The sequence below is a fragment of the Halictus rubicundus genome, chromosome 2 (genome assembly GCF_050948215.1).
Source record: "Halictus rubicundus isolate RS-2024b chromosome 2, iyHalRubi1_principal, whole genome shotgun sequence".
NCBI classification, from domain to species: Eukaryota; Metazoa; Arthropoda; class Insecta; order Hymenoptera; family Halictidae; genus Halictus; species Halictus rubicundus.
The window spans coordinates 9,844,549-9,869,311 of record NC_135150.1 but is presented as its reverse complement, the minus strand read 5'-3'; the positions used below and the strand labels follow the sequence as shown (position 1 = coordinate 9,869,311).

At 35.8% G+C, this 24,763-nt stretch overlaps 1 protein-coding gene across 1 annotated transcript in view; it reads left to right on the top strand.

Annotated features, from left to right (window-relative positions):
* Nucleotides 1-7,553: 7,553 nt before the first annotated feature.
* Nucleotides 7,554-24,763, top strand: part of Pot (zona pellucida domain protein papillote) — a 49,533-nt gene continuing 32,323 nt past the window's right edge. Inside the window, exon 1 of the mRNA XM_076805108.1 lies at nt 7,554-7,728. The gene's annotated coding sequence lies outside the window, so the exon portion shown is untranslated. The remainder of the gene's footprint in view (nt 7,729-24,763) is intronic.

Sequence of the window (24,763 nt, the reverse complement as noted above, 5' to 3'; positions counted from 1 at the left end):
CTATTCTAAATGTAAGAAATATGTTTGCGGAAAAAGTATAGGCGTTCAATCATCCGTTCCAGGGGTGAATCTACATCCCTGGATCGGTGGGCATTTGTCAAAGAAACTTGCCGCAAAATTGTTTATAACAAAGACAATTGTTGTTAATGTTTCTTTATATCAACACCTTCTACTCATCGAGAAGAGAAAAAGTTTGAAAGGAACCATATGTCGCAAACAAATAGTTATTGAGATATAAGCTGTTAAAGATTTTGCAAAATTTGATTGCTGGAGTTATATGTATAGACAAAACCCTACTACTACAGTCCACCTGACCGTTTCGATGATACGGGTGCCTCGAGCCAAACAAAATTTAAAGGGACATTCGTCGCTAGGCCCGTATCAAATCATTGTCACCCTGCGCATTCGGATTATAAATCTGAAGTTGCAAAATATGAAAGAAAACCTTGTATCCAATGTTATACATACGAATACTAATTCTACATTATAAGATACTAATGTAAAGTACACTTACAAATTTTTCAGAATCATCTGTTCCTCCGTCGAATCCACAGCACAGTATTATTGACTCACGCGAATACGTCCGAATAAATTGTCCCTGACTTTCGGAGCCTACACTACACAACACAGTTTTAATCGTGACAGCGAACAAGAAGAAGGTACTCCGAGCACGATCAAATTCATACTGCAATTTTAATAGCTTCGCTCTCACGGAGGTGTGACGGTCAGGTTATACTAGGCAGGTCAGACGCTGAGGATCTATAAACGCTAGATACAAGAACAGGGTAAACAAATTCTGTCGACGGAACAGACCCTCCGTTTACCCTGTTTTTCTACAAATTCAAAGTAAGAAATATTCAAATATTCTAACAAATACTGTCGACATAGCAGACCCTTCGTATACCCTGTTTTGGTACGGGCCTAGCGACGAATGTCTCGAGGCACGCACACGATTATGTTCTGCCTCACCGACACGGTCAGGTGGACTGTAGTAGTAGGCTTTTGTCTATACGTATAGGCCGTCGCACACTTGTCCGCACCGCCGCACAGTGGGCAATTTGGACAAAATCGGATTCAAAATCAAGGAATTTTCGATAGGAATTAGGTAGAGGATGAAATCTTTTTTAAATGAAAGCTGCAACTTTGTAGAATATGGGAAAATTGCCCACTGTGCGCCGCCTGACCAGCATCGCCGCGCCGCCACCGTTTTGACTTTCTTCTATGTAATTCAAATAGGAGCGCGCATTTTTTTTCTTAAATTCCTTATATTGACATTTGTAGAAAAGTAAATTAAAAGTAAATTATTTGCGATGCAACGTATATTCTTCTCCACCAATTCGCAAAAACTGGAACCAATTTCTGAAAACTGACACTAAATCCCATAAACCTTTCGGTAAACTAAGCTCTATGTATCTCGTCCCATAAGTGAATAAAATCAGCAATGCGGGTATGGCAGTTTGTGATATTCCATGATCGCGAATAACTGGAACGTGTTCTTTTTTTTTGCGGGTTCTATCGTTTCAGAACCGGTAACCTAAAAGGTTATGGAAACTTTGATTAAGCGAATGCACGCGAGAGGAAGATTGGTAAACACGGTTTTTGAGAACGAGACAAGATTTAATATTTCAAATCGTACCGGTTTAGCACTGACTATTTTTTTTTGTAGTGTTCCAACATTTTAATATCCCCGCTCCTCGATACGCAGCACTTTATTTACGCGATAAATAATCTCTCGATTCATGCGGATTTTTTTATATGCGATCTCAGTATCTTGCGTTACACGGAACATATCTCCTTATAACCTATGTCGTGTTTTCTTCAGGATTTTCTTCACACCTAGGTAATGTTTACACGGAAAAATGAAAAAATAGATTTCTAAACATTTTTTAAGATGATCTTATTGAAAAATTTTAGACATCGACGTTATCGTCCCGAAGCATGAGAACATTGTTGCTCGGAGTCTACGTCGAATCATAAAAACAAGGATCAAATCAATTTATCATCGATCTTTTTGCACGCTCGAGGGCTTATTCGAAAGGAATTCGTACCGCAGGACCAAACAGACAAATAAGAAAGTTTGTCTGAAAGTTCTTGACAGTTTGGCGGAAAGAGGTTACGTGTTGTGTATTGAGAACGTCGCATAATCATTATGTCATAATGGATCTTTCGTCACGATAACATACCGCGACACACTTTGTTGGCTGTTGGAGAGTTTTTGGCTGGAAAACCATACACTTACCACACTGTGGAACATAACTATAGTACCACTTAAGACTTTTAAGTAGAGACCAAAAATAACAGTTATTCTAAAATTTTCTACAATAAAAATCATTAATAAAAAGTTGATTATTATAGAAATTTAAAATAATCTACACAAAATATAAGGATAAAAATTCGAAGAAGAAAATGATTAAAAAATATCAATTTTTATACTTTTTGGTTACAAATAACAGTTATTAGAGCCCAAAAAATTGGATCCTCCTCGATAACTGTTACGACGAAGAAAAACTGTTTCGATTCCTCAAAGCAGTTATCGATGTGAGAAGTTCATTCCGATCGCTCATAACACTTATCAATGAGAGAAGTTCATTTCAATCACTCTTAATACTTATCAATGAGAGAAATTTATTTCGATCGCTCATAACAGTCATCGATGATCGAATTTCTTTTCACTTGTTGATAATAATTATTGATGAGAAAATTCATTTCAGTTGCTTATTTAATGACTGACAATGAGTTGTCTAGTCTTTTTCGGATGGAGCATGCCTGTGAAATTCATGGAGAAGTTTTCGTACAACGAGACGAATCAGCAGACCATAAGAACAATAAAAAATCTGAAAAAAAGTTTTCAAAATTTTTTCAACTGGGAAAATCAGAAATATAGACTCCCGTATTTATCAAAACTAGCGTGCATAATTCACGCCGTGCCCGCAACTCAGGTTAGCGTTGAACGAACCTTCTCTGCTCTAGAATGAACGTTAGATGATTCGCGGCGTAATTTGTCAGGAGAAAATTGGGAAAAACTCATGTTTGTCACATTAAATTTTGGTTGTAGCAATTCATTTTCTGAATAAAAAATTTATGAAATAATTGATTGTCTACTATTTGAAAGTTGTACTATTTAATGATAACTGTTAGAAATTTCCTTCATCAATAATTGTTATGAACGATCGAAATAAATTTCTCTTATCGATAATTGTTATGAACGATCGAAATAAATTTCTCTCATCGACAACTGTTATGAGCGACCGAAATAAACTTCTCCCCTCGATAACTGTTATTAACGATCGAAATGAATTTCTCTCAAAGATAACATTTGTCAACAAGAGAAAAAATTTTCGGTTACTTATAATCCTTATTTGTAACCAATACGATTTTAGTCGACGAAATACTTGATATTCCATGACTTTTTTTCTTTTTGGTTATAACAGTTATGGTCCCTGAATGGAGAACGTTGAACAAATAATATCAGCTCTTAATTTCATCAATGTCTAAAATGAACTTACATGATCCCAATTTCTATTTATGTTTCCGCGAGCGTCTGGCTATTTTATGGCATTTTAGGAATGTAGGTGCAGACATCATTGTATGTTTTTTGATGTTGGAATTACGTTAAAGAATACGTTAAACTGTCCAATCGGAAACATCAAGCTCGCGTTCGTTTACAATTTCTTGACAACTCTTTAAAGTATTTAAATTTTAACAACTTGCCCTTCTGCACAAGAGGATAACTTCCGTTTTGGATTCTCCTTTCTTCTTTTTCCCATACTTGCAATTAGTAGGATCACGTAAAAAATTGAACTTAACTTTAGGGAAACGGTCGAGTTTCCGTCCGATCTTTTCGCTAAAGGTTATTGTCACGTGGCATTATACAGGGTGTGCCAAAAATGTTGTACTTCCTTGAAAAGGTTAATTCTCGAGGTCATTTGAAGTAATTTTTTCCTTTGCGAGAATGTTGTCGGTGGCTTTGTTCAGGAGTTATTAACGAAAATGACAGACCAATCGGAAGACAGCTATAGCTTCTGGATTGCGACTCGGCGACATGTCACTCTAAGCGTGGCGTTGGCATTGGTCAAGCCGGAATCCATCCGCTCTAGCCGCGCTACGATTGGTCTGCATTTTTCGTCAATAACTCCTTAACAAAGCAGTGAACATTTTCGCGAAGGAAGAAGTTACTTCAAACGACCTTAGAAATCGCCCCTGTTAAAGAAGTACAACATTTTTGGGACATCTTGTATAAATTAACTAACAATAATTCTTGTTCAGCAAAAATAAGACACAATAAGAAGTATGTTCAAAATGAAGGTCGTATGCTATAGTTTGGTACCAATTATAAAATGTTTCTCGCTTTCATCGCGATGTACAGAGTGTTCGCGGTAAATCGGACCAGCGTTTTTCTCGTAAACAGTAAGTATTTATTTAAAACATAATGGAACGGGAAAAAGTTACAGTATGTTTTACTGGCAACACGATAACCTATGTCAATTTTTTATATTTACATTATTTTTCGAGAAACGGAAGTGACCTTCAGTTGTTTAGATGGAATTCTATGTTTTCTAATATCACATGAAAACGTGGGTCAAGATGAATTCACTCATGTGTAACACAATGACTTCAAAGGTCATACTCCGAATATAATGTTACGAAACGTTCAATCTATATATTTCTCTTATATCTGACCTCGTATGACTTTGGAAGTCATTGCGTTATATGTATATAAGTGAATTCGTCTTGACCCACGCTTGCATGTGACGAAGGTCACCCTCGTTTCTCGAAAAATAACGTAAATATAAAAAATTGACATAGGTTATTGTTTTGCCAGTAAAATATACTGTAACTTCCATTTTTTTAAAATATTTGCTGTTTACGAGAAAAACGCTGGTCCGATTCCTCGCGAACACCCTATATACATAAGCAGCTTCATTATGTGACAACTTCATTATATGTCAAGTTCGTTATTTATTATGCTTTCTTATATCATGCACGTGATTATTCTTTCAAAGTTCTAAAATCGTAGGAATATAGGTGGCGCTGTAGTCATGCACCGCAGTGTAATGTCTCTCGTTGAATGTTGCAAACGTCAGCGTTCGAATACTTTCGCGAGCAACTGTACTACTGCACCCGAGTGGATTTTACAATCTAACGCTTTGTTCCATCGCCAGTTGAAAATCCAAATTCAGAGTGTGCAATTTTCCTGCTGACTTTTTCGGGAACGGAGAGGAGAATGAAAGTTGCCGGGGAGACAAAGAGGGGAAACGTTTGGGCGTGGGTGTTTCAAGGTCTTCTGCTCGCCATTTACGGCTGTATGCAAAACCAGATACAGAGTGCCGCGACAATGAACGAGACCGAGACAACTCGAGTGAAGAGAGAGACGGAGCATGGTCGTTTGGTCCTGCTATGAGCTGGAAAGACACAGGAGACTGATTGATCGCTCATCGATCGTATACTGATTCAGGAATCTATAGAATCTACCATGCCTGCAGGGTAAATCTTAAGATTACGGAATATTTCGCTTCGAAAACTTGCCAAAAATAGAAGTTTTTCTCGATGAAACCTACGCAAGGATTCGAAGAAATTAATATACGAGGTGTGACAAAAAAGAAACCGGATTCTGACAGTTTCCTTTACGGAGCTACCAGATAAAATTTGGTAGCTTTGCTGGTCAGTTCTTAATGACCTCGTGTATCAATCTGTGAATTTCCAACGAGCTATGGATATTGTAACGTATTGTAGCGTGCTACGTGCATTTTATTACAAGTATTATCGCGGGACTCTGCGATTTGACAATACACCCGGATATGGAAAGAAACCATACTAAAAAGATTCTATTAATTAGCCAACCTGAAGGCTTCCACTCCCTTCATAGTAATTCCTCAACTAGTTGTTAGGCAAATTACTTTCTTCGAGTCTTTGCGTCGGTTTCTTCGCGTGAAGCGTCTGTTGCGATTCAACGCGAAATTCTTCTACAGTGCTAAAGCGTCGTCCTTTGAACTCCGACATCGCATTTCGAGAAAAGAAGAAGTTACAGTTTGAACGTCCAATTTGACAAAAAAATGTCATGTCCATCCTTTGTTTTTTCAAGTCGAATACTAAGCTCAACTTTGCTAAAATTGTTAATGACACATACTGAGATTTCATATGCATACTGAGAATATATCAAACTTTATCTTATACCTGGGAAAGGATACCCCCAGAATCCGGTTTTTTTTTCAAATTACGCCTCGTGTACTTTCATATTTTTTTCATTACTTAAAATTACAAAATGGCGACGTTATACAATATTGTCTGTTATCGTGTTTGACGGGTCCTTCTTAGTTGGAGCCCAGCTCCAAAAGTTACTGAAACATAGAAGGCAAACAATTTGTATGTTAACTTAATGTAACACTTTTTACGGTAGCGTACGATTTTTCTGACATCTTAATTGAATGAATTTGTAACTTAAACTTAATTATTCTTACGGAAAAAGAATCGATTTCTTTAAACAGTCACAGACATTGAAAAATATTTATGGTAAGGGACCCAATTATTGTAGAGGTACCAATTACTGTGACTATACTAATTATACTTATTTTTAAAGCATAATGAATATTAAAAAAGAGATATATAACATACATATTAACTGATTTTAATGAAAAAACGCATAGTAATTGGTCTTAAACCTCTTCTCTCTGAGAAGATCGGTCTGCTAATAACAGAGTAATCCAAACTGATCACATTCCGTGGTAATTTACGTATAATAAATAATATTATTAACGAACGTTCGATTTATTTGATCAAATATTTTGAGTGTGCAGAGACACTTGATTCATCGGAAGCCACACCAGACCTAACCCCATTCTAAAAGTGTTAAAACGCGACCACTCTCGTCGTTCACAACTCTGATAAAACGGTGTACGAACATACTACTTATCCGGTATCAATGAAAAATGGATCAAATCGGTACGGGGAACAGATACTAAGAGGTACTTAATAACATCAAATTCAAGCAGGCATCGACCATAGTAATTACCGTAAGAACACCCAGTATATCCGCGGTATCTTCCCAGTGACACTAATGAAGACTCTATGGCAGTATAAACTTCTTATTTAATTTGTCGAAACCTTGGGCGTCTGGAACTAATTGCAAGAAGAGTTCCCTTAATTATGAACGGTAGTGCATCTGGCTCGGGGCCAACAAATCGTTCTATCCGTAGCCGGTGCCTGTGTGTGGACTCTCTCAGCAGCAGCTGAAAAGGAGCAGCATCTTATAGGGGATCGGAAGGTACGTTGCTGGAGGCCCCTGATCACGACTCGACGTAAGGCCGCCAAGCTGTACCGAGCGTGTACGCACTCGCGCTCGCACTCGCACACGCACTCGGTTTCGCAGGCGTAAATAGGTGGGTGGCTGGGTAGGTAGGAAGGATAGCCGTAAGAAGGTGAAGTGGATACGGACACGGACACGGTTTGCCTGTGTTCGGCTCGGAAAGAGAGGGAACCTAACCGAACCGAACCGAACCGAACGAGCGAGCGAACGCTCGGCCCGTTGAGAGGTCTCTCCTGTCGCAGGTAAAACGCCGACACTGGAAAGTGAGTTCAGTCGCGGCCGCGCGATCGCGTCGGATGATATTTACCTGTGCGTGCAACTCTCTGCGACCGGGAGCGTGACCTAACCGCCGCGCCAAGTGCCGAGAACGAAACCCGCGTCCTCGCATCTCGTTGCCTGCGTTGACCAACCTCTGGCCTGACAAGGTAGGAGAAACTACCTGTGCAATACGCCCGCGTCGCTAACACTGGACCATCTCCTCGAATCCGTTCGGATTCGCCTGGTCCCGCTGGTCCCAGTGAGTACGCGACCTTCCGCACACGAAATGGAAATCGAAACCGGTGACAGTAACGCGAGAATAGAGCATTAGCGAACAATGGTAGCCGTGTACAAGGTATTTACCGTCGGGTCGCTGTAAAATCATCGGTGATCCTCTCGGATGACGACATTCCGCGTTACACCCACTCGATTTGAATAAATATTCTATGCTGAATTCCACGGGAACCCAACCTCTATCTCGCTCGCCACCCCTCTCTTAACTCTTCGACGCCCGTTTTGGTTTCGAACCATCTCTTTGTCTGATTCTTTCTTTTTTTTTTTCACGGAGAGGGGACTTAAGGTTCTATTGGCGTTGTCAGCGGATTAGTTGGGACGAGAGGATTCCGATGGAGCGCGTAGGAGAGTGAACGATCTGCTGATTAATCGCTGGCGTTAATTACTTTCACTGAACGGACGCAGAGTAACCACGCGCAGAGGAATCGAAAGCGGTTACGCCGCTGGACTGGCTTTGGGATCGGTTCGCGATCCACTCGGCACATAATCCCTGCGTGTCTGGCTATTATACGGAACACGACACGCAGGGAGGTCCCTGGGTGTTTCGCAGCTTCTACATTTCGGCCGCAAAACGACGAAACCGCGCGGATAAACTACCCGGCTCCGACTACGGGTCCCGCCCCCCGTCGAAAACCGGTCCTGCTCGCGGCTCCCAGCCGATTTTGCCTGGCGAACACGCGAACGCCATCTTGGATCCGCCGGGGATGACGTCATTGGTACAAGGCACGCTCGCCTGTAGATACTGTGTGCTCGCCTGTTCGCCTTGCTCGATTCTAGCGGCAGCTAGAGATGGAAACAGAGGCTACGCGCCCAATAGCGACGCTTCTCGGAACGAGTATCGATATTCCGCCTCTGACTTTCTTGAACTATGCTCGAGCATTCAAGGGCTTACCGTGGACCAGTGTTGGGCGTTATTTGAATACAATTTCATTCGGATACAGAGGGTGGCCAAATTATTCTACTCAAACTCATACGTTGTGAACTCAAACGACGCGACGGAATAGAGCAGATGTTTTTATTGTAATGATAGAATATCGTTTTCAATAATAATATATATACAGGGTGTATCAACTAAAGTGCTACGAAGCTCCTTTCTCAGAATCTAATGAAGATATCGACTTTATTTTTTTTTTAATTAAATGGTTCAGGGGGCTAATATTTTAGTATGTATTAAATTTTTTGGGGGTAACTTTCGAAGAGGGAGGGATGGGGAAGGCAACATTTTAAAAAATGGGAAGTAGTATTGATTTTTTGTTAGTTTCGAGTTTTGTTACCTCTCATTAAACTGAATAGCATTTACTTGAACCATGTTTTTTTTTAGGCATTAGTTGAATCTCTTTATAACTCGAAAACCTTTACAGAACAACAATTTCCCCCTATTTTTCAAATACATAATAACTGTATGCAAAATGCAAGACACAGGTGCTAAATATAAATCTATATTTTTCACTAATAATTTGAATGTAGTGAAAATAATATACTCTTAAAGTTTTTTAATCTTTTCACTGTTTGAAATTGTATCTATTCATTTTTGTCATAAATCCATAAAATTTGAAGTCTGATGACAACATTTGTTTTACAATTAGGTTTATACATTTATAGAATAAATAATACAATTAACAGTTTAGAAATTGAAATGGTTGCAATTTTAATACTGAATCCACCAGCGCCAAATTACTGGATTCAGTTTTGTAATTTCAAAGTTGTTAAAATTATAAAGAGCCCTTTCATAGGAAATTGAAAAATTTCTTAATTTAAACATACATTATAATAAAAACTGAGAAAGATCTACATAAATTCAATCGTGTCATTCTTCTGAAGCAGTACATATTAGTCACTTTTAGTGCTCGTATGTTTAGTGTCAAACAATTTTCTATAATTTTTGTTCTGTGTTTGGGATCTTTATCATGTTAAAAATAATGTTACTTTGAAAGACATATTTCTATAATTTCTCACTTATTCCTTTGTACACATATTGGTTCGTTCCATCGTTACTACGATTCAGTGGTCCGATACTATACATACGTTTATGTAAAATCTCGTAGCATATGGGGTTCACTGTATTCTATGTCGTGTTTTTGATGATTTGTCTATTCAGCATAATTGAAATTAATTTGATAAAAATCTATTCCTTTTTGTTTTGTTCAAGCATACAATTTGTTTCCAATTGTTGATGCATTATGTCAACGAATTTTACTATTTATTTATTAATGATCTAGAGCAAATGGTTTATTTTGCAAATACAATATTGTTACGTGTAGCCTGGTATTAGATAGTTTGTAAATTCTTAAGGAAAAATGTTTCAGAAAAATATAAATTATTAACGAATTTTAGTAATTTTCTGGAACAACGTAGGCTCTTCTTCTCGGTTGGCTTAAACCTAACTTCTTTTAGAACTCTTCGTACTTTCCATTAACTGCAACGTACTCTCTTACATATTTTTACAGTAATTGTCTTGCCATTGTTTAGCTTTTATTCTTTTGTAACAAGGAAACATGCGAATCCATTCTTACTTTTAATTAACATACTACAGTCGCAAACACACAGTATGATACAAAATTTGTTACAGAAAAAGTAGAAACTAGTACACTAAAATTCAGTGCAAAATTGTGTCGGAGGAAAAAGTGAGTAACTAGCAAATTAAATGGAATACAATAAAATAGTTTCGCATTTATTAAAGCAAAATGAGTGCGAAGTAATACGTTCTACAATTTTTCCTGTCGTAACGAGTAGATAAATTATTATTTTTGGGAGTAGTATTTTGACTGGTTCAATCCCAGTTAGTCAAACCTTTCCCGAACAAATTTTGATCAATGTTTGTGAATTTACTTTGGAGAGAAAACAGCTGTTATTTTGGTGCCAAGACCATGCTTACAGCAGAATTTGGTCCCTATTTGCGACCATAACTTGTCTACAAATTCCGAGCCTAATGCGGAATATGAGTGCTCATATGGATCGGTATTTGAGTGCAAAGTTTACAGTCGCAAATCCATGCCATACCTACCCTCGTGAAGAGGGCAGCTCAATCGCGCTAAGAGCGGACATAACCTTGCTCTGAGAGTAAATATAGGGCAAAATCGGAGTAAACCTTGCTGTAGGAGGAAAAAAAAGAATTTTATTTAAACTTCTACATTATATTATTTTAAGTTCCATGTATTTTCAATAATTTAAAGATTTACAACTCTTATAATAACGACAATTACGATTTTAGCCGATATTTACTCTTAGAGCAAGGTTAGGTCCGGTCTTTGTGCGACCGATCTGCCCTCTTCGTGAGGGCGCGGTTTGGCATGAATTTGGCATGGATTTGCAACTGTAAACTTTGCAAATACCGAGCCCAATGCGGAAACAGATGGGTCGGAATGTGTCGACGAATTTTGGTGGCAAATTCATAGCAAATCAAGAGCAAATTGCTTACTGGGATGTTGCTCCATTAGGTCGAGCGGAATCGAAAAGAAAAACGATTCATTTCACTACTCTTCGCAGCCTCTCTGTAATTACGGTAATAGTCCCCACTGTTGCGACTGGCTGCGAGTACTGTATTTAAGAATGCGGTTTTGAACTCTGCGTGCAAGATTGTTGCACGTGAAAGTTGCATTGTTCCGCAGAGCTCATTGCCCGCTGCTTATTCTTCTTATCGTAGTTCGAAATAACATCAAGTTCTCTGTGATAATGCTTGATTTTGTTATTCCTGAATGGAGAGCAATAGTTAAGTATACATCCTTGCTTAAGGAAAACAGTCTAAGCTATATTGCTAAACATATGTTAAACGAATTTCTTCAAGGTCTACGCTCACATTAACATTTGCCTTCGAAACTCTTTTCTGTTTTTAGTGCTAAGGGAGTACAATTGTGGTCTCTCTCGCAATTAAAGAGCAAGCAAGGCACAATGTGGAATTTCACTCTTAAGTGATGCCTACGCAAGATACAATTTCTTTGCGAAATTTCACTCTTAAATGTCGACATACATGAAATTATTCATCATTTTCTAGAATGCGTAGTCCACAAATACAATGGCAGATAAAGGAAAATTTAAGATGTAAGACATGCGATAAATACCACCATTTTTACATACTGAAATTTTATAACGAATATTTTATACATATCATCTTACAAAAGAATGAAACCAAAAAAAAATAGATAGAGAACTAATAACTAAATTAGTAATCTTCTAAATAGATAGAGAACTAATAACTAAATTATTAATCTTCTAAATAGATAGAGAACTAATAGTTTATTTAAAACAATGAAACAAGTGAAAAACTGGGTGGACAAAAGTAAGTTTAATTTTACATTTTTGCGATTACAATTTTCATATTCAAGCATTTCATTTGTTTTAATTTTTAATACCTTGTTACTATTCCAATATATTGGTTGATAAAGTATACCATATTTGTTTTATTGCTTTCCAAAATAATTCTTTGTTAGTACTGTTGTACTGTGTAGTTATTTTGTAGTTTGATAATGATTCTTCAGTCTTTACTTAAACTTCTTCCGCAAAAAATGGAGTGTCACCTTCTAAGTGTGCTTGTGCAAAATATTTTAATGCATCCGAGTAATTAAGGACGGAGATCTAAATCGCGGTATAAATCTTTTATTCGCATTATTATACGAAGGCCATTTTTTATATGTCTACATTTTGTATTATTAAAAAAAGAAAACTGTACATTTTAAAACGTTCTAAACGTGCCACAATTTAGAAACAGATGGAAAAATTAAAAATAAAAAATAGAACGTACAGGTATTGCAGTTTTGACGTCCTTTTTAGGCATTAACGGTTAAAAATCTTTTTGAATCATGCCTATTTGCCAATGGGAACGCAAACGGGGACGTAAGGCGCGAAAAACGGGGACAAGCATGCTTCACATGCCGCGATTGGTGTCCATTAACAACTTGAAAATGAAGCCGCAACTGTTCAGTCTTGATCTTTATTTTATTTTATCGAGAAGAATTAGTTTATATATTTTCTTGCTTTTGTACGGAAATACTCTACGTCAAATACTATCTTTACATCAACTAGATGAAATATTGAATTCGATGGTCAACGAAGAAAATCCAGTAAGCTCACTGAACTTGTACTGATAAAATAAAAAATGGAACAAGAATACAAATTGAATCATTTCTCTTACTACTACAATTTAGAAGTTTCGTTATTTACTGCTGTATGCATTTGCAGCATACTAAATTTTCTAAAAATAGAAGAAACCGTGTACATTACTAAAAATGGATAATATTTTTATTTTATTTTCACCACAGACAACCTTTTAATCATTGAAAGCAATATTTCCTTTATTTTGACTTCCATCAAATCAAGTAAGAAAATAATAATTTGCATACAGATCCGCGGTCTACTTAATAAACTTCGAACTCCTGCGAGTTCTAAGCCTATGCTGGAGTCATTTCTAACCCACGCCGATATTTCACTACAGTTTTCTTTCGATATAAGGCAATGGCTCGAGACCGGCTTTCGTCGTATTTCGGATGAAGAAGAAGAAGAGGGGATAGCGATCTTCTTATTTCGAAATAAAAAGCATCGCCTTATATCGGAATAAAATTATACGTATAGACTGTCACTCGAGCTTCTCTCTCCACCGCGGCATGGCACGAATGACTCCGGCATAGCATACGGAGGGTTAAATGTCACCTATGTCACTTGAGACACCGTCCTCGTTACAGAACGTTTAACGGTCGATTTAACATGATCTTTTTATCTTTTTTTCTGCTTCGAATCGTTTTATCCCGCAGTGATCTAGTTTTTGGTCCATTTGCATTATGGAATTATTTTCCACCCGCATATATATAGCGACAATTCAACCCGCACATTTTCAATGATATTTAGCATGAGCGAGTGGGCGGGCAATTCGAAAACTTTCACACTTTTAGGAGTTGAAAATCGTTTCACTGATTTTGCGGTATGTATCCCGTCGTTGTTACGCTGAATATTGCTTACCGTCCGTAAATCCTTTTCTATATCTAAGTGTTCATCTAATTCATTTTATACACTTCATAGCGTTCACTCGACTTTAGAAAAAATTCATGTCGCTTCTATCATGGCGTCCACTTATACCCGGCGTTTCTCGCTTCGTTTAGTCATGGAGATAGTAATTCCAGTCAGCGCATTATTCAAATCAATTTTTTCGTCGCCACCGAACGCCACAGTTCTTCGCTTCTTTTTCCGACGGATGTGGCCTCGAACAAAACTGTAAACGGGTTTCTCTACATTTCGCAATTGACTGCAGTCGTTGTTTTAATTTTCTTCGTTTAATTCGGTCGTTGCTACAGTATAATGCAGAAATTCTTCAAATTCTTATGTGTATCGTCAGAGCGTTTTCAAGAGTATATCTACATCTTAAATTGTCCATAGAACCCTTGTTACTGATACATACTTATCTATGACGATCGAACGTGCACAGCATAAGTTTCTCCAATTTATATTCTATGAATGAAGGAGTCATCATGAATACATTATCCTAATTATTTCTCACCACTGTTACGTTTACACCCAGCGCGTTAGCTGTGTAAACAGAAATCGTAAAGTCAAATGAAAACTGAAAATAGCGTTAGTCAATTTTTAAAATTATACACAAATGTACAAATTTACATCTTGCATTTCGATTTAAGTTGTTATAATAATTCCGTGTACTTGTGTTTTTTCCTTTTAGCGTGTCGTTGTGATTTATTAATATTTTCCAATTATAAATAAAAATGCCACAACAATAAGAGATTATTCACTTTTCCGCCTCCTAAAAATATTAGTCACTAATTAAGTCGCTAATATCATTAATTATTCACGCAGATGAAGTAAAAAACAAGTATTCTGATTTAAAGTGTGTGCTATCAATTATGGGACTGGCTGTAACTTTACGTTTCAACTAGCCTAAATTTTCCTTTTATCTTCTCTAGCATGTTAAACGTCACGTCAACCACATATGGGTGACACTAATTTTTGCCCAGATTCAGAAATTCATGGTTATTATGATATATTCGAATAAGCCAAATCAGAGACAATCATTTATTTTTAGCATAGAGAATAATTAAAGTATCGTAGTATTTGGAAATAGGGTTGATGTCCCGAGGTTTTAGCAAACTTTGCACGGGTTGCAGAAAACTTCCAGTTTGTTCGGAACAACATTTCAGTTTGGAAATTGTAACAATAAGATACGCGAAAGCTCGCAGCGTTATAGAGCTCACTGAACTTAGTTGGGTGATTAAAAAAAGATTTAGATAATCTTGACTGGATAGTACTCGCCAAATGTAGGAAGAAAGTATTAATAAACGCGTGCCGCTAAGTAAGTACTTTCAAAGTTGCAAACAATTCCTTGTTTCGTTTAAACCAAGAGATAAGACTTTCTACATGTAAGACTTTCTAAAAAGATTGTCTACATGCCTTCTTACTAATGTTTACAAAAGTTTGGGAACTTCTTGTAGGAGAAGTATGTGATACCTTGAAAATCCTTGGTCGCTTTCCAATTATTTTATCGGCATTTTATATCTTTTTATCCTTACTTCGCCTGCGTTAATAATTAGTGAAAAATGTTTGTAATGTTTTTAGGAGACAGAAAAGAAAATTCAACTGCAACAGCTTCAAACAACTTGAAAGAAGTTAGTTAATTTTAGAGATTCAATAAAAGTGCTATGAAAATAAATGGAGTTGCATATATTAAAAATTTTGGGGTTGATATTTGGCACATAACTTATTAAGAGACTCCGGGTTTTATGCATTTGTGACAAACATGAGTAGATGCAATTTGAAACAGTGAAAAGATTGGAAGACTTTTGAGTATATTATTTTCACTACATTAAAGTTGTCAGTGAAAAATATAAATTTATATTTAGCTCCTGTGTCTTGCAATTGATGCACAAACTTTTTATTTTGAGTCAACTTGTTAAATAAATCCCCGTGGAAGATCATAATTAGTTTCATCATAATTGGTCTTATCCCCACCGATAGGGGTCACGATTGACTCCGGCATGGCATACGGAGGGTTAATAGGTTGAAAATCATATAATATAATAGTTACTTGCAATCTCTTCTAATATTTTTGCTGCTTTAAATTACGCTTACTTATTTTTGTTATAAATGCAATCATAAAAAACAATCAATCATGCAATCTGCAATCATAATAATTCGGTCAAAAAGTTCAGGAAAAGAAAAATGTGACGTTGTCGCGTATTGCGAAATTGTCTCACGGGGTCGTACCTATTGATTGCTATGCGTGCTACAGGGAACTATGTAGTCGGTTTCCGTTCAGCCGCGTAACAGCAAACTAAATCGTATAATATTCGTCGTTCAGTTTTTGCCCACATTTCCGGCCTCGTGTCCGACGCGGCCAAGATAACGAGTCCCATTTTCGACGAACGACAACCCGTTATCATACGTCTCCGAGAAAGGTTTTGCCAGCATCGTGACAGTGTTAGCACGCTGCGTGCGAAATGCCATTCTTATGCAATTTATCGTTTGCAGTGTGATGTCATAGGTTGATGACATTCAATTGTCCACCTGAGATTACGCTGAACACAATTTAATTTTCTAAATGATCAGTGTATTCGATTAAAAAAAAAAAGTGCAATTCAATGCAAAACAGTGTTTTAGTGTTTGTATTAAACACTTACAAATGTTTGTGCCCGATTTGAAAATACACGGTTATATTTTAAAACAACAGTCTTATTAATCGTACAATCGTCACTAGACTGAGGATTTTTATGGAAAATAAGAATTGTTTGCATAAATACTAGCAACCAGATGTCAAGTAGAAACAAACCTAGTGGGTCCATAAATTATTTGAACACTAAATTTCCCACTCTCGAAGAATTCTTGATACTTAAACTGTGATAGCTTCGTTAAAAAAATAGCATTTTTGCCAAAGATATTTTTACATGATACAGCTATTGGGAAACTGAAGACGCTCTTTTGGTCCGAAATGTTGCAAGTTAAAACATATGTGAAAACATTGAACATTTTTTCTCGTGACTGAAACTACCGCAGATTTAAAAATTGAAGCTAGCCCCTTACAACGAATGCTTAACCCTTAGCACTCGAATGGTGCCTGTCAGGCACTAAAAATTGCTGTATCATTATTCAAAATATTTTTTACATTATTAAATTTGCTTGTATTTAATAAATTACTAAATATTGCATTATTGTACGAGTAAATTGTGCCATTTTTGTATGTATAACATGACAAAAAATATATAGAAGCGAACTATTCTAGGTCGGAAGAAATGCTTCGTTTTGGAGTTAAAATAGCTTCGAGTGCAAAGAGTTAAAAATTGATTCACGATTTTTTACTAGCTGATTTATTGACCTTTCTCCAGTTTTTACCTGCTACATCACCCATAAATATGGCTGTAAGGAAGAACGCCACATGTCACATACTTTCACTTTCGAGATGTTGCCGTTTAAAGTTGTGATCACTAATTCTTTGTACTAGTAATGTTTCCTCGCTGCATTATTTATCATTATTATTATTTTCATGAATTTTTTCTGGTAAATACGTAAATCCTATATTATAAAGCTCAATTAATGCATAAACTTAAATTTTTTGAAATTGTGACATGCGGCGTTTTTCCTTGCAGCCACAGATAATATACTAGATGAAAAGGAATGACTATTTTACATTACTTTATAAAAATCATAGGAATGTATTTATCCGAACTTTTAGCCATTCTTTTTATAATATATACCCAAACAAATTAATTTGTTGCATAATTCCTTATGGATGCATCTGTAAAGATCAATCAAATCTGTCAATCTCAATAACCGTAAATTAAAAATATTAAAACCCGTCACATTGACGGGCCCCGTAAAGTGTTAAAATGGGTCCAAATTTATTACTGTACTATTTTTTCCTTGGTCCGACCGAATAACATGTCAAGCGAGCATGACCTGATTGCTTATAAAAAAAAAAAGAAAAAATACACATTAACATTTTTTCATGCAAGGCTTAGTTTTCGATAAAATCAAGTTTGAAAATCCTCAGGGAACGCATGCTAATTCGGTCAAAGTACGGTTGGTCGAGTAACCTATAACGCATATCGTGTTGGTAAGCAATATTTACACGGCAGTTAAAAGCTACCCAGTTAAAGGAAAAACAACAAAATATTGTTTTTCCAATTACAAAATTGTTGAAACCGATTGCCCCGCTGTCGTATTAGAGTCGTCAGATCACGTGACCGGGCCGTGGCGGAAGCATGGGGAAGTAGCGTCGTAGAAGGGGAACGTAGAGTAGAGAGACAAGTATGCATAGCTGTGACCGTGTAATTACAAATGGAACTCCCGGTAATGTTTTGATTTTCCAAATTTTGAAAAGCGTGTTCTATTGTATTATTACTAGACTGCGCAACTTTATGGAAAATAAAAACTTTCCAAGTCTTTTCTAGTTATCACGAGTTAACTGATAATTCATCTCATCTTTTAATAATTATAATAAGTCGAAAATAGTATAAAAACATCATTCAATTTTTCTAATGTTTTCTTAGTGTTCAAACCTTTGCGCTCTACTGGCACCGTTATGGCAGAATTCATAGTTAACTGCCTAATAGTAACAGTAGCAATATTGTTTCTATTTAGATTAGGATACAGCAAACTAATAGAAGAAATTAATATAAATAAATCCACAAACATTTGCAATTTTCCCATTTCAGAATAAAATTTTCGTACGAACGAACCGAATACACATTTATCGATATTTCTATTCATTCTTGCCAAGAGATTGATTTTTTAATTATTATCTGCGTCCTTCATTACTCGGATGAGTAAGGATATTAAAATTGATTGGAGTTGTTTATATTTCAGCAAGATAACCAGCCCAAGCACACTTTGAAGGTGGTATCCAATTTTTTTACGGAAGAAATTTAATCAAAGACTAAAGAATTACTACGACTTTGTAGTAGTACAAAGCTACTACAAAGTACAACAGTACTAACAAAGGATTATTTTTGAAAGCAATATAGCAAATATGGTATACTTTATCAACCAATATATTGGAAAACTTAGTAGCAAGGTATTGAAACAAATAAAATATTTGAATATAACGTTAACTATAAACTTATTTTTGTCCACCCAGTTTTTCATTTTTTAAATTGTTTTAATTAAACTGTTAGTTCGCTATCCATTTTTGTAGTTTCTTTGTTTTAATTCTTTTGTAAGATGATGATATTTATAAAATATTCATTGCTACTTTAAAATAAAATGTGTTTAACGTACATCTTAAATTACATTTTACATCTTCATTACATCTTAAATTTTCTTTTGTCCGCCACTGTACATACCTCTATCGCACAGAATTCTTTGCATCTGCTACAGCCGTTCGTTACGGTGCGTAGAATTACCGTTTCATTGCCGTTTCGGTATCGCAATTATTCTGACAGGTAGTCTTTTCGAAAAGCCGTGTTTCAATATTTCCTGGAACGACCTAAGGGTACTAACCTAAGAACACTACGTTTAGAATGCATTCTTTCATTGTCAAGTATTGAATGCTTTCATCATTATATCGTTCATTCCTAAGAAAACTAACATAACTCAAAATATATTTATGAAAAACATTATAATAATAAATATATAAATTGTGGTGTACTTTACCACTAATGTACATGACAATTAATTGTCGGAGATTTCAAGGTCAACTTAATTTCTTTATCAATCAACCTTTTGTGTCGTGAGTCGATAGAGTATCAAATCCCACGTAAAAATGACCTTCATATGTCCCAAACCTGAAGGTGCCTAAACCTAACGAGATATTAATGAAATAATTTTCAACATGCACTCATATTCATATTAAACTTCCAATAATAAGCATTGAAAATGATTTCGAACCAAAAAAATTCTGGCAAAAAATAAAAATATCGTTTAATATATAGGTACACCTATATATAGAAGAACAGTGGAGTTCCGCATCAAACGCGGGCCGGTGTGCAGTATGCTCAATAAAACACTGCATGAACAATAACGGAAAGTGAAATCGCAATTTGTTAGAAAACGTAAGAAAAGGCGGAAAAAGATTTAAAAAAAAATGGTCGGATATGTGTTAATTCGCTCAATACTGTAGAAAGCGACGCATCCTAACTGTACACGTGCATGTAAATTGTTCAGTTCATGTGCGCGGCTGCTAATGGCTCTATTGCCGATGCTACCATTCCGAATAAATAAATAAATAAATAATAAAAGTTTGAAAAGTTCTACGCGACCGCACACAACCAGGCGTGACAGGCTTGAACTTAACGGTCCCAGGCCTCGGAACTTCATGGCCAGCGCGGCGGCGGTTTCGCGCCGGTGTCTTCCGTGAGGTCACGCAAAATTCGGAAACACAAACGCGATCGCAAACGTAAATGCAAACGTTGCTCTTTCGATCACGAGCGTTCTCTTTGCGTGGTAAAGGCCCGTAACATAGCCAGCGTCCGTTGCGAACATGCTCGAGACACGCGAACCAAAACCATGACCGACAAATGGTACGAGTTTTGAGCAAGAGGTACCGTTCGCGAGGAACATTGCCCAAAGCGACCTGCGGATTCCGCGGTTTGCAAGATTGCGTTATTCCTTTCATATAAATAACAATAATTGCCAACCGGTTCTCAACCGTGTGGGGTAGTATGAGGCTAGAAGTGCGACGGGTTAGAAGTCCCGAATTGAATATCTTTGTTTGTTTATGGCCAATTAAAGTTTGCCATGTACTGTAGGTAGTGTGGGGGGATACTGAAACAAACCATAGCAACGTTAGTTGTTTTGAAGCTGGTTTCAAAAAGTTCGCGAAAGACTTACGAAGGTTAACGTTGATTTTTTAAATGGAGCCGTATATTTTCTTACGTACCAATCGATGCAGCTTTTTATTCTCTATAAAAGAGTATTAACCTATTTATGCCGAAAAATGATTAGTTTAGGGGTTGTTTTAATTGAAATATTCTTAAGAAAACCTCATTCTCTTATTAATGATAACTTTATCTATTTAATAATTATTTACAAGAAGGGTTCGATGCAACGTCTATTCACATCTCAACATTTTCGGAACAGATAGAATAGTGATCGTTTCACATCTTGTAACATGTCGAACGATACGACACACATTCGTTTATGATACAATCCTATATATCGAATAATGTAGTCAAAGCTTTAAAAAGAAATAGCTTTAAATAGAAATTAAAATAACTCCTCAACTAATCATTTTTCTACATTCATAGGTCGACATACCTTTTATATTTACCTATATATTTCTTCAAATTGCGTCAGGAATCATCCCATCCAAGGAAATACAACATTTTTGGGACAGCCTGTATATTTACTATAATACAATTTATATTATAATTACTCTGTGCAGATGCAGATATCATTTAAAGTCAATGTATTCGCAGAAGTGTGCTATGTGATTGTTAATATCATTACTAGACTGCGGACTTTTATGCAAAATATAAATTGTCTGCATGGATTGCAAGATACAGGATCTGCATAGACCTTTTCTAATCACTCTAATCAGTTACAAATTTTAAAACAGTATTTTTAAATTCTTTAGAGGTTTTTACTTTTTTGAATTTGATGTACAAATTTTTGTCATAAATGCATAAAATTCGCAGTCTAATTATTACAATGCAAAAGACTTGAAACTTACTTTTCTCCGCTGCACGTGTCGAACAAAATGCATTTTTAACGTATTATATGAAGACAGAGAAATAAATACAAGAGTTTTGGTGTCGTACAGTGTGGCGAGTGCTATCAATATTTGAAAAACCATTTAGTGCTGAAATTATTAATACCCGTATACAGAAATTCCAATTTTAAACTTTCTTTTGTCCACAACTGTAATTGCACTTCTCGCACTTTATTATACTTGTTGTAGAGGCAAGTTGTAGTTAAACATAGTTTAGCCTACAAAACGCTTCCAAAAATGCTCGTACAACGACAGGAGCAGTGTCTACGAACTTGAATCGATTGAATAATCTTCTCGATATATAACAGACACGTTTTAAATCAGGTACAATGCGAAATATTAAACATCTCAGGAAAAGAGAAAGTAGACTCATATCACTTTCAAATAACGCTCATATGATCCTTCCGTGAGTATAACAGTGTTGAATCAGGAAAGACATTTTACATTCAGGGGTATAACTGTACCGTTCCACCATCACACTTTCAATAATTTCGTATATTGATAATCTCGCGAAACTATTGACAAGTTGAATTTAATTTTAATTATAAATTGTGTTTCATAACTTCTGTTTCATTTAATAAATTAGTCTGTAAAACAACTTTAGTCGATAAAAAAAAGTGAAAGATGCTACGAAAATATCTTCGAGATTAAAGCAGAACAGCAGTTGCATGTATGCTTATGTCCTTAAGTCATTGAAATTAATAAGGAGATCTATATTTCTTAGAATGTATATTTTTCTTGCTTAGACAAATATTTTTCGCATCGAGATCAGTAAGCTATATTGCAAATTTTAGCAATGACCTTTTAAAGTGACCTAGTACATGTGTGTTTTTAATTATACAACTAATCAATTAAAGTTTCCGGTTGGAGTGATCTGGAACGTGAACACCATTCCACACACAACAATATCGGTATGTCACTTGTGTGACACTCTAATAGAGGTAGCTACCATGTTCGCAAAATGTTAGTTATAACTTTTTCAAAACGTGAAAGTATGTTATAAGAAAAAGTGTAATACACATGTTTGAAGAATTGAAATTATATTCTGGAAATAAGTGAAAAACCAAGTTTCTGTAACTACCTCTGCCGAGGTGACGCAAAATTAGCGCATTATCTCTGGAGTTATTTTGTTTTCGCTTTTACGTGAATGATTAGCATTTTAAGTGGATCGCTTTTTGAAAGACAAGTAAAACTAAGTTCATAAAAATTTTATTTCAATCTATGTAATTTCAATATAGTTCACAGTTCATATCAACATGGATACTATGGTACAATGAAATAAAAACTTATTCCTTGAATTAAAAGATAGATGAACAGCTGCTAAAAAGTGATAGTGAACTCAAATGACGAGTCAACTCGTCGTGCTCAATTCAAAAGTTAACAATCAAAAGTTTACGTATAAAAATCTGCAATTTAATCATTTAATTTAGAAATCCATAGGTATTAATTTATTCAGCTAAAATTTTTTTAATCTTCTTTACAGATTTTTACGTGTTCCATATTAGGTAATATTTTTGCGAATTATAGATTTTCATTGCTAACTTTTGCATTATGATTTCACATTTAAATTTCTTTAAATTTATCTGTACGTCGTGTTTATTTGTCTCTTACGATTTTTAAATAAAATCTTAACTGCCCTTAATATTTATTTATGAACTACCCACACATAAAAATTTAGAGCATACATTTATTTAATATATTTTTCACATTTTAGCTCTAACAATTTGATCACCCACTGGAAGTATAATTGACGACCTCGAAGGAAAAACTGGGCTAAGCCTATTTTCCACAGAACTTCTATTTGTTAAATAGAAGTAATAATATAGTTTTACATATTTTCGTACATACCTGACTTTTTCACGCAAACATTACACAATTTTCAAAATCTGGATTTATCCATTTTTCGCACGAAGGTGTTCAATTTTGTATGAGTTCCTTCGACCCGTAATGTAAGTTTCATTAAACAGAAACAAATTCCATTTCTGCCAAATTTTTAAAATCGAGTGTACCATTTTATAATCTTGAGTCTACGTGACGCTGATAGCGCACTTGTTCAGTGAGCACGTCTAGTACGACAGTAGAAGTGATCAGAATTCGAAAAATTGTTTTCTCAGTGAAATACAGCGGTTATCTTGTTGAAAATCGAAACTTGTTAAACAGTTGGTCGAGCGTTGCTCGTGCAAGGGCATCAGCGCATGCACAGGCCGAGTGTGCGTGCCCAGTGAAAGTCGAGTCTTTTGCGCAACGAGACAACGTTGTCTCCTTCGGATACTGGTTCGACTTTAAAGGCTCGAAGCCTGTCTCCTAGACTTTCAAGCAGGCCGAGTGTTAACGTCACTCTTGTTACGCTCGCCACGTTCCTTTTTCCATCGAGCCGATATTTTCTCGAGCTCTATCTCCTCTCTTATCTTTACCTTGCGATTCGAATACTTAACTGTTGCGATTCTTTTATCACACTGGATTCGATCATAAATTATGCTAGATTTTTCCGGAGAAGATCGTTCCTGGTTTTTTTTCTTTAACAAAAGATTATTCAAAATTGGTCGCGTGAAGAACGAAACTGTAAATACATTAGAAGAATTTAAGAACACTGTGTTACATTGTTTTTGTCTCGCTGAAATTATTAGAAGAAGAAATATATGTTTGCCTAATTTCCATTTGTTACGATCGACTTAGAACATTTTTATTGTGCATAAAAATTCGCAGTCTATTCATAATTTATCAAATGCTTGTATAGTTTGAAAATCGAAATTCAAACATATACAGTAACTCACAGTAATATTCAGATACTGTTTAAAAAAGAAGTTTTGAGAAGTTAGAACAATTAGTTTAATGCGTGTCATGAAAAAGAAATTTTGAAAAAATTGCAATTGGTCGGAATACGAATGTTGTATTTGCTAACTGTTTTATGTGTGCCCATATTGAAAATATAAAAAATATGTTCTGTCGAACTGCATAAATTATATACATTCTGGAAATATCATTGAAACCCGTCAAGATCGCAGTAATTGAGAATTCTCAACTGAGAATTATCTATGTTGCATCACACAAGATATTGCCACAATGTTGGGAGAAGCGAAATCCTCCGTTGGAAACCATTTGCATCTGTTTCATATTGAAAATTCTTACATTACTTCTTGTCTGACCTAATACCACAGACCGGTCATAACTAGAGTGCGGAATTTCATGCAGAATAAAAATTGTCTGCATTGAATTTTAGATACAGAAGCTACATAGATACTTATTTCTTTTTTTAATACTTTGAATTAGCT